Source organism: Artemia sp. Qi Xiang Cuo, chromosome 10, assembly GCF_049724085.1.
Source record: "Artemia sp. Qi Xiang Cuo chromosome 10, ASM4972408v1, whole genome shotgun sequence".
In the NCBI taxonomy this organism is placed as follows: Eukaryota; Metazoa; Arthropoda; class Branchiopoda; order Anostraca; family Artemiidae; genus Artemia; species Artemia sp. Qi Xiang Cuo.
Genome location: NC_142803.1, coordinates 58593670 through 58605878, shown reverse-complemented (window position 1 = coordinate 58605878; position 12209 = coordinate 58593670). Strand labels below are relative to the sequence as shown.

Genomic DNA, 12209 nt, shown 5'->3' with positions numbered 1-12209 from the left:
CAAATACTCTTTCCTAGATCATAACATTCTTCCCTAGCCGGCACTTGGCCAAAACACCCCTGGAAAAAGAGGTCATTGACCCCATTAACCACATGTTCTCTGGGTGGCCCACTGTCTTTTCGGTTTATGCCCAGACTGCATTGGGGTTGGCACTGATCGGGCGGCCTCGTCATCTCTCGCTTTCTTTGATGGAGGTGGGGTACATTCTTCGCTATTTGCGGTACCCATAGCTCTCTTTACAGCTGGAGGGGCAGCAAATTCTTCATAATTTGCCTTTAAAAGAAGAGAAAAAATTATTATCAAAATAATTTCCCCCTTTTTTCACAGAAAGAAAGGTAGGATCGTCATCCATATAATTTTGTTTAAAAATCATTTATCTCATTTCAGTAAAGCAAAAAATAAAAGTTTCACGAAAAATATATTAGGCTTAGAAATCAAACGGTTTTATTAGACAATCAGTAGTCTATAGGCATAGGATAGGAATTATTGTTTCTATTTTTACAATTTAGAAAAATATTAAATATTCCAGTCTATAGGCTTTAAAGTAGATCGTTAACCCAGCGGCCTATAGACCTAAATTTGCAAACATAGGTTAAAATGCTATTCAATTTACACATAATATAAGCTTCATGCAACTCTTAAAGACCCTTCTAGCCCTGCACAGTTTGTTTTCATTTTACACTGATGAAGATAGAATTGAGGCATTGCCCCTCTCCCCCCCTTTACATAATGTCCTAAATATATTGTTAGACCCTAATTTGAAAATAATCCATTTCACTTCTCCAAAATAGCGCTTTGCGTCTGCGCCTAATTATTGCAATTGCCTCAAAGTGTTTTAATTTTGATGGAAGAACAGTTCCTTTTGACTTGACCGCCTCGTTCGTAAACACAAAGGGAAAAGGGTGATAGCTAATTTTAACCTGGCGTAGAGCATTATGTCAAAACCAGAGCGGGTTAATAACAACAGTGATGGAAGTCAATGGTCGCTTTTAGCTAGGATATAGAACACTTAAAATTTCATAAATTTAACGAATGGATAATTATTTCTTTTTGCGAGAATTTGGTTGTAAAAACAATGATGGGGGGGGGTTAGGTTTTGAGGGTAAAAGAACAACTTGTATGTTTTCTATCGAGTATTAAGAGTGTCGTGATGTTTGTATTGTATGGTGGGGGGGATTTACCCGAATATCCTGGCGGGGGACCACGGAAAATAATTTTATTTTGAAAATAAAAACGGAACTTACATGGTAAATTGAGGTTCCCAATGCTTCTAATTCATCAAATTTCTCCATTATTGTTTGAACTATGTCAAAATACTTTCTGATAATTTAATCACATTGCATGTCCGTTATATACGAAATCTCAGGGTCAAATTGTTATGTAAACAAGCCCTCTGATTGGCTGAGAAGGAAACACGTGATCTAACGGTTTCCTGGAAACTCATAACATTTGCCTCGAGAAACAACAACAAATACTATTTCTGGATCATAACATTCTTCCCTATCATACGACAACAGCAAATACTAGTTCCTGATATCATAAAATTCGTCCCTATCGGACACTTGGCCAAAAATAACAAAAACAAATACTCTTTCCTAGATCATAACATTCTTCCCTAGCCGGCACTTGGCCAAAACACCCCTGGAGAAAGAGGTGCAATGTGATTAAAATTCCATTAAAAAACCATTAAAAAATGATTAAGAATCATTCCATTAAAAAACCGGCCTTCTGTTTTCAGCAAAGTATAAACACATACAACAAGTACTGACAAACCCTATCCTCTTCACACAAAAAAAGTCTACCCTTTGTCCGCGTCTCCGGAGACGATTCCATACCTATGCGAACCTGGTGCCTAAATTTTTCAAGTTCCGTAGGTGATTATACTTGTTCCATAGGTGATTATACCTTGATAATCACCTACGGAACCGGTTCTGTAGGTGATTATGCTTTGATCAGATGTGTTCTGAATTAAAGAGACGGATCCTGATATAAAGCTTGTGATTAGAATTAGGACAATCAAAAAATGAGGGTGCTTTATTGCGGAGCATATTTAAATTAATGCCTTCTATTTTAAAATAGTTTCACCCTACCCTATTAGATTTTATGTGATGTTTACCGACACCCATTTATCACGCCTATATTTACGATTTGAGAGTGCTACGCGTCAATACTCGTATATCGAATGGAAAATTGCTTTGATTATTATAATTGTTTTCATCTTTCTCTAATCTATCCCTTTTTCCAATGTTATTGACGTCAAAACTTGAAAATATGATAATTTATTTCGAAAGTATTTATTTTTCCTGTCATTGCATGGCAACTGGATTAAAGAAATTAGCCGCGTAAATTGTATTGATAGTATTTGATAGATTCTACTTTTATTTAATTTGCTTCAGAACCATACGAAATTAACTTTATGTGTGTCCCCTAAGCTCCTTGATTGGAGGCCGGGATAGGCTGATATAGGCCCACTATATTCTTCGGAAGGAAAGCAAAAAAAGCACACACATATGGGATGCTTTGTTTCAGGAGCAGCTTTTACATGTATTTTTTTGTGGTGTGCTGCAAAATTAATTATAGTATGAAGCACTCGTCAACTGATTCAGATTTTTTTTTCCGTTTCGCACAAATTTAGCTCGCTTTTTCAGAGCTTATTTGAAACCAGATTAGTCCTATATACGAGTAATACGAAACAGACGAATAAAAGTGTGCTTTATTATATAATGGAAAGAAAAATGAAAACGATGTAGTTTGTTGTAAAACAATTTCGTTTGAAAATCAGTATGCTATTCTCTAGAGTTCTTTCACTTCTCCTTTGAAGCGTTTACGGATTTTCTCGTGGAACATCATCGCTGCTTGCGGATCAAAGAAAAAGCTAAAAAGCAAAAAAGACGAGGGGGAATAACTATTGATTGATAAAAACAAACATATGACTTTCTTGTAAAAAATACTACCCCGAAACGTTGGAATGAGTTTCAAGAACAGTTAGGATAATGATAATCTTGATCAGAAAGTGGGTTTGCAGATATGATTTAATGGTACATGACCTCTGTATTAATAGTTCTTAAATTTTTTTTTTTTTTTTAATTGCAACAGAATAAAAGAAACAAGAAAATAAATAATCCCAACTTATTAATTCGCTGAATAATTTTCCATTCTAAAATCATAATTGGTAATCATTCCATAAAACATTTTTCATTTCTGTAAAGTTTTAAGAGAATCGAGAATCGCTAAAAGTACCATTGCTTTAGAAAAATTCTTTTTAGAATAATCCAAAAACGTTTTTAGCAAATTCAAACAATATAAGAACAAATAAATATGGTTAACCACGGAATAAAAAATATTTTAAAGTAAATCCTTTTAATTTAGCTGCTTTTATTTTTTCCGCGTAGAGCACTTCTTTCCATCTTCTGGTTTTCAAATTTAGTGATGTAGAAGATACGCATTCGAAAAAAATACTGTACAAAACACTCGCGAGGAAATAGGTCACACGAAATTAAGATTAACAGTTGGGATGCTCTTTCCCAAGCTCGCCGTACGATTCCCTCGCTCCAGCAGTGCGTCATTTCAGTCTGGATGATGTACTCTAGTTTTTTGCAATACTCAATCAAGGAGATTGCAGGAACAAAAAGGTTTGAGAAGTCTGAATTGGCTTCTTCATAAGCTTTCATCCGCATGAAATCAATCACTGAATCAAAAAGAGAAAAACCTGATTCAAATAACCCAGTTCTACACTTATCACATGAATGCTTTTCCAGAATCTTTTTCGCAGAATACCCCACTGCGTATGCAAAATTTGATTCCTCTGTTAAGGTGAAAACCTCAACATTCTCATCAAAATCAAACTCGTGAGGCTCATGGATATCGCTGCTATCACGTCCGGCTTGCACAATTCTTTTTGCATGAGGGTTAACTGATGAAAAAACTTCGGATAAAAGAGAATGATGGAAAGAAAGTGCTTCACAATTCCCCGTCGAATTTAAAAAACCAGAAAACCTTCTAAACGTTGCTTGTTTGTAAATGCAGGAGAATTGTGACATAGTAGGCTTATCGTTTAAACCCCCAGAGCGTCGTAGTAACCCGTAGAAATGCTCTAGACTATCCTGGTTAAGTCTCCTCGTACAAACATATTTAAACCCATGCTTCATCAAATCTTCTGATACACCGAGGGTGGCAGAAATAGTCAGCTGCCATTCCTCTATGCAATAGATTTTTTCCCAACATCTTTCCCAACACTATTAACAAATTTTAAGTCGCCTAAAAATGAACTGGCCGACTTCAAAAACTGGAATGATGCGCTTTCCCTATAAATTGGGCGTCTTTACATTTTTTTTCTAAATATCCAAGACAATTAATGGAGTCGAACAGCTTATCAAAGAAATTTACAACCTTTGCTGTTCCTGCGGCATTCGGATATAACAAACTTTTACTCAAGTAAAAATTGATCCCAGCATACACTGATGGTTCGTTTACACATTGCGGAAATCCGTCCGTTTCTGTTCGAACTATGGCTAAAATAGCGCTGCGTTTTAAGGCAAAGATTTCAAATTATTGCAAGAGCATGACCTATGTTATCACCCTTTTCTGACAGCTGTTGAGCAATAGAGAGCCAAACGACACCGTTTGTCGTAGTTTTCTTATAGCCTGGGTGCGTAGAATCGTACAATCTGGGTGTAGCCTTAAACCTAAATTATAAGATCGTGCATTACTTTATAGTCCATGCTCATGATATTATTCATTTAAAAATCTTGCCAAGATTCCGTCCTGATTTGACCAAAACGTTGCGGAAAGCTAAATTTTTTCTAGCACAGAAACGGACGGAATTTCCGCACGGATTGCTAAATCCGCATGATTTTCCGCACTGTGTAAACAAACCATGTGTGGCTGAAAACATGAGTAGCAACTTTAGCCCTCATTTTGTCGGGATTTGTTGGACATATATTACGCTTTTGAAGTTTTGGCGCTGTCCTAAATCGATGACGTTGATCCACCTTGAAAAAACACACAATGTCTCTCCAAGACGCCTGCCAATGCTTACTTAAAATGATATCATACTTTAAGAGATTGTTTCGGACACTTTTAAACAAGTGAGGGGATCGTAAATGAAATACAATTTTTCACCATTTCTAAGAAAAAAAAGGAATTTTTTTTCGTGACGCCGAGATCCTTTTTTAATCCTCGGTAGTTTCCACCCCGGTCTGAAATTATGGCCTTGACGGTAATCCCTACCTGTTTACACCTATATATCGCCTCAAAAATAACATTTCAGTTTCTCACCTTTGAGGCCTGAAACACTATAAAATATGCAAGTGGTTGTTTCCAGTGCGTTTTTAGTCCCTGCAACATGACCACTGTAGCGCATTTGAAGGGTCCTAACGGACCAAGTCCTTCTACCCTATCACGGCTACGATCATACTGCAGTCCAGGTTTTAGAGGCATATTGTCAACGGCGATGTTGCAAAATATTTCTGTTTCATCCATTCCTGCAGTTTTTAGCTTCAGCATATCAAAAACACTTTCGTTAAAACCTTCTACCACTTCAACACTCGAAAGGCACATCTGTAGAGTACGCACCGATGGAAGGTAGAAAATTTTCTCACGAAGCAACTTTTTGTACCCGTTCGGAGATAGGAAACAATTTTACCAAAGCTACAATTTTACCATTAATTTTTCTTCAGGATGAAAACCACATTGGAGATAGTATAATATAGCCCATGTCCCTTGACTCTTTAATGTGGACCGTTTGCCCCCCCCCCCCTCCAATAAAATGCTGGAGTAAAATTTTACTTTAGCTACTTTTGGCTATCTGGAAAAGGGGTTAGGTTAGGAAAGTGAAACTTTGAAGGATGGATCTACAGGCTGAAGTATGTCCCAGGATGGTATTTTGAAGTACCTACCTTCACTCCTTCTCCCTCTAGAGGGTCCTGAAATTTGCCTACATGACAAGTCAATACCTATTGCACTTTATACAAAACAACATTTTACCTTAATTTTTAGTTATCAGTTTCTTTTTCTCTGACTATAGTTCTGAAAATGCAATTTTTGTTATTTGAGTAGAATTTTAAGCCATATCAATGGTTTGTTTTCAAAATTTAGGAAATGTATTTGCATAACTTTAAAACCTTATAACTTGGGATTGAGCAAAGTTGTGAAGCTAAAAAAATTGTGTTGTACTCCATTTAGGCAGAAGATCTATTTTGCAAGGTTTCACTTTTATAACACACAGATTTTTAAAGGTTATCAAAGGTCAGGACTCTCTAGAGGGAGAAGGAGTGAAGGTAGGTACTTGAAAATACTTTACAAGGGCACATTTTAGTCTGTAGATCCATCCCTGAAAGTTTCATTTTCCTAACCTAAACCTTTCCAGGATAGACAAAAGTAGCTAAAGTAGAATTTTAAAAGTTGGATGGATCTACAGGCTAGGGTACGTCCTTGGATGGTATTTTGAAGTACCTACCTCCACTCCTCCCACTAGAGGGTCCTAAAATTTGCCTACAAAATTTTACTTGTGAATGATTGTTGCCTAGACATTGGATTCTGGCTAGACATGGGATTCTAGCTAGACGTGCTTGTGAACGCTGCTTAATTAGCAGATCTATTTTGCAAGGTTTCACTCAAATCAAAGGTCAGGACCCTCTACAGGGAGGAGTGGAGGTAGGTACTTCAAAATACCTTCCCAGGACATACTTTAGCCTGTAGATCCATCCCTGAAAGTATCATTTTCCTAACCAATCCCCTTTCCATGATAGCCAAAAGTAGCTTAAGTAGAATTTTATCAAACACTGGAGCTATGCCTCTGATGGAAACAAGGTTAAAAAAAAAGAAATTTATCATTTATTCCCCTTTCTTACTGTTTCTAAATGTAAAAAAAAACTGCTATTACAACTAAATCCTGAGACATGTCAATACAACTGGAACTTTTAGATTCCTGAATTTATACTCTCTCAGCATGATAGTTGTCACCCAGACAACACCCCTCCAATTCTGATTGAGTAAATTTTTAGCAGTTCATATTATTGACTTGCATATAAGGAAAACATAATACACAGTGCCTTTTTTTAGGCTCTTTCCAAATATAACAATCATTTTTTTGGAAATAAATTTGACCCACCCCTATATATACCAATTCAGGGTATATATTTGCACATTAGGGTGGTGGGGGTAAAGTTTATTTCTGATACAAGTGAGAGGTAAGTTTACAATTTACCCCTACCTCCCCCCCCCCAAATGTGCAAATATATACCCTAAATTGGTAATATATAGGGGTGGGGGGAAAATTCATTTCTGACAAAAATATTTGTTAAGACCATAAAAAAGGCAGTAAATATTTACCAAATCATATTATTGAGTTACAAATAAAGTGAATATACCACTTGATGCCTTTTTTATGCTCTTTACAAATATAATATTCATTTTTGTTCGAAATGAACTTTAGTCCCCACCCCCTATATATACCAATTCAGGGTATATATTTTCACATTAGAGGGGTGGGGGAAAATTTTAAACTTACCTCTCATTTACATCAGAAATAAAATTTACCCCCATCCCCGTAATGTGCAAAAGTATACCCTGAATTGTATAAATAGGGGTGGGGGTAAAATTCATTTCCAACAAAAATGATTATTGTATTTCTAAAAAGCATAAAAAAGGCATCAAGTGGTATATTCACTTTATTTGTAACTCAATAATATGATTTGGTAAATATTTACCAAAAAGGCATCAAGTAGTATGTTCACTTTATTGGTAGGTCAATAATTTGAAGTGTTAAAAATTTACCTCTGATTGTCTATCAGATATATAATGGGTAGGCCTATATACAATAGGCCTACAAAAAGAAAACAATAAGACCATAACAGTCTTCCTTTGTAAAGAGTAATACACTTTATTGATTACATTACTATAGTTTTCTTCATATTTATCTACATCTTAAAATATATTTATTAAAACAATTTCTTTGAAATCCCTATATAGTCCAGGACCATATCTGGAACCATTAGGAGGGGGATGCATTGTCTGCACAGCATAGACCTAAACAAACTTATCAGGCAATACCAGGTAGATAGCCCTTTAAACCACTGGTATTACCATCCCAAGGTCAAATTGTAGTCTACACTACTTTTTATAGGTCATTTGACTCATTTACAAGTCAATCAAGCTTTTTATAACCTCTAATATAGCATTTTCTAAAATAACTCACCAAACAGCTTAAATTTATTTGAATTACAATCAAGTCATTTTATAATTTTCTATAGCCTAACACCACTCTATCTGGACAGATCCACAAAACTTCTTGCCATTTCTATCTTGGTTGGACAGGACTGGAATCATTCCTCGTCATTCCTTAAGGGGCGACCATACTTGAAGCGACCTTCTTATCTCTCCCATAGTAAGCGTTTTTAGTCTGTCTGACATTAATAGTTGAGGCAGTTAGGTAGTCTCAGTCTTTTCTAATAGAATAAAATCAGGTGAACATTGTGATTTAGCAAAATGCTAAATACGACACCTATTTTTCCTGAAATCCAAAAAAAACTCAAAAACATATTTTGGGTTTGCCGCAAGATCGCTGCAGTCAATATTGTCGTAATTGGTACTTAAAAATGCATCGAAAAATATTCTATTGAAGCAGTTGCAGCATATTTTTTATAAAAAACACTTGCTGACTGCAGTCCCACCAACGTTTCAAATTGCTTATCACCCGACAAAGAGCCTAAAATACTTGGAATCAAACGGATGTGGGCGCATAAATTTTGCTGAGGGGGTTAACGCTTCCTTTTGTTCAAAAGCGGTCAGATGGACTATGATTTAGTGAAGCTTTAGCTCTTGAAATGATTTATTTGGTGTGTATAATTTGAAAGCGTTAGCTTGAGAGTTGGACATTCGACAAATTGTGGGAATAAGTTGGATGTACTGGGAAATTGTGAATTCAACAATCAAGTTTGACAACTATGGGGAAAAAGAGAAATAAGCGTGGGTTGGGTTTGCCAAATGTTCAGGCCCATCGTGAAAAATTGAAGTTAGCCTACCGTGCAAGAGGTAGGGCAAGTTTGCCTAAGTATTTGTTCCAGCATTTGGTGTTAGACCCAATTCTAAAAGAATTAAGTTTTGGAAAAGGATCAAGTTCAAGTTCTGCAAACCCCCTTACCGAACTAATTGAGCCGATGAAAACTATCACTTCTGGAGGAAATCTACAATCGGAACTGCTCAAAGGTTCGCGCTGGATTGTTGACCTGCTGTATCTCCTTGAAAATTACGAGAAGCTCGTGCTTGGCCACATGTGAGTTTCTTTGTTTATTTTAGGCCCTCTAATGAATGCTATTAGCCTACAAGGAACTTCCATAGCTTATGTGGTAGGTCCTTGAATAATATTGAACCAGTTATATTGTAACTAGTCCCCGGTTCTATTATAAGTTCCATATCTATTGTATCAATTATAACTAGTCAATAATATTTGATAGTTCCAGGCCCGTCATTTCAGCTTTTTCAGGGGGGGGGGGCAAGCCACTTCGTTAAAAATTATGGAAATATTGTCGGCCCGCAGGCCCGAAACCGTCACCAAAATTTATTATTTTAGCTGGATTTATCGAGCTACATACGACCAGGTGCCTAATTTTAGGTTTTGGGGGAGGGGATGCCTATGTGCATTATACGGTTAATGGGCTTTAGATCAGTGGCATTTATTTCGATTATTTATTATTTGGTTAAGAAAGATATTAAAATTAGCTGGATAGGCTACCCCAGCTCTCATCATGCCAGAATCATGATTCATTATTTGCTATTTTTATTTCTTTCCTACCAAGAAGTGCCAGAAGAGATCATCACATTAAAAAGTATATTTTCCTTATATTTTGCTTTCAGGACACCTATTTTACAGTCAAAAATAAAACTTAATATTATAGCATTTGATTCAATTTTATTTTGCCGAGGAGCGGCAAAATTTTCTGAAATCTGCATTATGAACTGTCGTTTTTCTTGCATTTTTCTCTATTATCAAAACACTTTCGAGCCCGAGAAGGGTTGAAAATACGATTACTCTGGCTAAATCCCTGGGTTGAAGAGCAGTTTGTTCATACATATGTAATTACTATGAGAAAAGATGAAAAAAGAAATCGACAAAATCCTATGCACCAAATCATCCTTTTTGTTGCCTGAATTGCATGGCCTTTTCAAAAGAAGAATTTACAAAATAAAAACAACAGAAAAAAGAAAATATTTTCGGGGTGTCCTGCAAAGAGAACTCCAAGAAACTGACAGCAGTCTGAAAAGAAACCAAACAAACCAAGGATCGAGAGATAGAAAGATTACCAAAGATGGATGGAAATTGCAAGATTCTTGCAGCATTACTTTAAGGATGTTTTGCGTTAAAATAAATCGAAAGACTCAGGGTGGGGGTAGCCCACCTCCCCAAATGACAGGCCTCCTTAAAACGCTTGAGAAGCAGATCTTAAATAAGAAATGAACACATGTATATTTATTTTATTTTGCTTGCTTTGAGACTAGCTTCTATTTACTAGATGCTTATTTTTAAGATGAGAATTCTTATTTAGAAAGTGCTAAGAGCTTCGAAGTCTGCAATTTGGTTGGCAAAGATACATTTTTTCAATTCAATTTCGAAATGGGGCATATTTTTTAAATCCAAAATTAACTTAAAAGCCTAAGAACCCAAAAATTGACCAATAGAATGGGCTCAGAACTATCGGATATTGAATAAACGCCAGGCTATTTCAGCAAGCAAAGTGGTAAATGCACTACAATTGGGTACATTAGGAAGAATTACGACTAAAAACAATTTTTTCTACAATAAGGGGAAGGGGGGCAAATGCCCCCCTCCTCTGCACCCCCCAAGTTACGGGTCTAGCTAGTTCGGTGGGTCCTTTCCTTTCCCAAAATAACAGTAAGTTCCGACGGTAGTTGCCGGTCGACAAATTAATCCTATACTGTGGAGCGCTTATTAGGCTCTCAATAAAAAAAGTTGCTTCTTCCGCGCGTTTAAGTTATATGATATCTTTTAGTGAGCTACAACTACATACTTTTATGGTGAAACAGTTGTCTGGGATATCTTTATTTTTTGCAAGATTATTTTAGAGCATTTTTTTTTCTAGTTTTTTTACCTTTTAATTGCAATCAGAGGCTTCAATAGTCTATTTAGAATACTTCATTTATTTTATTTAATATAATTTGCTTTTATTGATTCACTGTGGCACTTTCATCTGCAATCTTCTACCTATTCTTAGTGATACTCAAATACTACTGCTTTATCTTTGCCACTTACAACAAGATTTTTATTTGATATTTTTTCTTCTTTTTTTAAGTTTTTTTTTTTACAGGTGCCAAGACATCAACTTAATCTCAAATATGATGTTTACTAAAGAATACAGAGCTGGATTACGCTCACGGCTCATCTTCAAATGCGAATCATGCCATGAGGAAACTACAATTCACACTGAAAAGCCTGTCGCACCTCAAAGAAGTAAAAAAACAAACCTAGAGCAGTCTATAGACAAAAAGCGCAAAAGAACGAATTATGGCGGTATTACCACGACGAGGAAGAAGCAAAAAATCGAAGCCGGAACAGTAAATTTGAACAAGGAGGCTGTGATTGGTGCGATAAATGGAGGTATGACTCATGCCCAGGTTCAAGAACTTTTTTCTGCGATAGGGATAAATGCTCCATCCCAGCAAATCTTTACAAAATATGAAAAAGAAATTGGTGCAGAACTGGACAAAACTCTACATGAATATCTCTTCGATAACGGCAAAACTGAGCGTAGAATGGCGCTCGAAGCAGGCGAGAAAATTCATCCTAGTGGAGATGTAGAGACGTGCGTTATAGTTGATGGGAGCTGGTGCACACGGAGCTACGGAAATAGGTATACTGCACTATCTGGTTGTGGAGTAGTCATAGGTTTCTATTCAAAAAAACTCCTACATTTGGGCATTAGAAACAAGTATTGTAGTGTATGTATAAAATATCGAAACAAAGGAATTATATCTGCTCCTGACCACACATGCTTCATGAACTGTCAAGGACCAAGTACAGGTATGGAGCCAGATATACTGGTCGACGCGTTCCGAATATTGAATGTGCCAATCATGCATGCAAATGTCTGAAAAATAGATTGCACAAAAAGCAGCATGAAAATGCTGAATGCAAAAATTTCTAAGTGGCGCAAGAATAAAGAAACTGTGTGACTTAGCTAGAAATGCAATTG

At 36.3% G+C, this 12209-nt stretch overlaps 1 long non-coding RNA gene across 1 annotated transcript in view; it reads left to right on the top strand.

Annotated features, from left to right (window-relative positions):
• Nucleotides 1-12209, top strand: part of LOC148947945 (uncharacterized) — a 435585-nt gene that overhangs the window by 6895 nt on the left and 416481 nt on the right. The window lies entirely within an intron of this gene.